We start from the raw sequence: 1,969 nt of genomic DNA, 5'->3' as shown, positions 1-1,969 counted from the left end.
GAAAACATTTCGACAACGACTCACGTTTGCGTTCCCTGAAAAGCACCTCGAAGAAATGTAAATATCATAGAGACAAAAGAGGCACAGAGAAAATCTAACAATATAGAGAAAATACAGAGAAAATCTAACAACATAAGGTGAAGTGAATAGTGATATTCAGATGGGAACTTCTGCTAGTGAACAACTCAACCATGTAACCTGTTGAGGTGGGAGAAACGAATTTGAACAATATAGTGCCCTATTCCCTTCTCTGCAAACAGCCTTGTACACAGAGAGACGGTTAAGAGAAAAGAAAAGAGGAAGAGGAAGAAGCAGCTACGGGATAACAAACTCATTTCATCGCGAGCGTTGCATTGGGAGCAGAGAGCATAGCGCAGAGGTTGGTATTCTTTGTAAACTTTGTATGAGCTCGATGAGTGATCGATCAGGATGGATTGAGTGTCGCTTGACAGCCCTGTTGCAGCAAATCACTCGCACTTTTTCTTCTTTAAATCAGCTCCTGATCGGGCAGCAGTCACACATCATATTTTTTTCCTCACCACTGGCTTTGTACAAAACACATGACCTCGCACACGCAACCCCACAGATTAAAATGCTATAGTCTCATTCCTATCGCTCCGTCTCCCCTAAAACCATACATGCCCATCAGTAAAGTTGGTCGGCGTGCATCGGCGAGCCCAGCAGTCGATCCCCCGCTTCGACGACGTCATAGTGGGGAGGACGACGACGTCGCAGTAAATTCGGGCGCAAAGCTGCATTTGATGAGCGTCGCCCCGGCGCATGCGCCACGCGGCCCGTGCAACATTGTGTAGGTCAGGACCGGCGGGGCGATCAAGACGTCGCCCTCATCACCGTGACCAAAAGGCCCGCCGTCGATCGGGTCGGGAGCGGGCGCTCCATTAGCACCGAATCATTTTGTTGATGTATGGTGAAACGCGGGGGAGGAGAGGCGAAGATCACGTTAAATAGGACAATTGTGTGGTTATAAACACAGCAGGCTTCGTCGACTTGAAAGGTGGACTTATGGTAAAATTTCAACCGTGGCTGCAATTACATTCTGTATTCAAAGCAGGCCAAATAATTGTGGAAATGAGCAAATTTCTAAATTTATTTACAAATCGGCATTTTTTGTGTTATTAAATGCACTTCTTGGGTTAAATGGATGATTTCTGTTTGCGAAATTGATCGTAAATTACCTAAATATTTTTTTCTCCAAACAATGTTTTGGAAAATTATGTATTTAAACGGACTTTTCTTTTGTTGCAATAAATATCCACTCAAAGAAATTCAAAAATATTTAAAAAGAAGGTCTCCTTAAACACAACTTTCTTAAAAATATGTTCGTAGCTCATCTTAAAGTAACTTTTAACCAGCACCTTAATAAACTGCGCAAAAGAAGGCTACAGCATCACACACCACCCGGCCAGGGCTGGTGATAAACCCGTGGGATTTCGGAAAGCCGGTACACGAAGGTGGCTGGGCGGCTGTGGCGCACGCGGGCGTGGTGGGGAGACTCGGGGAGCGGGGAGGCCTCACAAAAGGAAACAAAGGAAGACGTAAAAATCCATTGAAGGGAACCTGCGGCTGCGTGATTCAGCAACACGACGCCATTCACCGCCCTGCGTCTTAAACGCAGCCTAAAGACGATGCTACACGCTGCTGCGGCTGCCATGGGAGAATTTAGGAAAAAGGCGACTTCTTCAAGGCCAACTTTACAGTTAAAAGAACTAAAAAACAAAAAAATAAAAGGGTAGGAACTGGAATATTATCCACACTTAATGCGTCTTTGTTCTCACAAGCTCGCATTTTGTTACAATTTGTTTTCATAAAGTCAGCCCTTGGTCGCCGCGCCACTGTACGGTTTTGTGGCACCCCGAGAGACGCGCCGATATAGTGACCACGCAATGACGGCAGGGGACGTGTCTTTTGTCTCGTCACTCCGCGGTGAGCTCCGGCAAACAGACTGCGC

This window comes from Frankliniella occidentalis, unplaced genomic scaffold, assembly GCF_000697945.3.
Source record: "Frankliniella occidentalis isolate FOCC.00 unplaced genomic scaffold, Focc_3.1 Scaffold11, whole genome shotgun sequence".
NCBI classification, from domain to species: domain Eukaryota; kingdom Metazoa; phylum Arthropoda; class Insecta; order Thysanoptera; family Thripidae; genus Frankliniella; species Frankliniella occidentalis.
The sequence above is the reverse complement of the archived record's forward strand: the minus strand, read 5'-3'. Positions refer to the sequence as shown.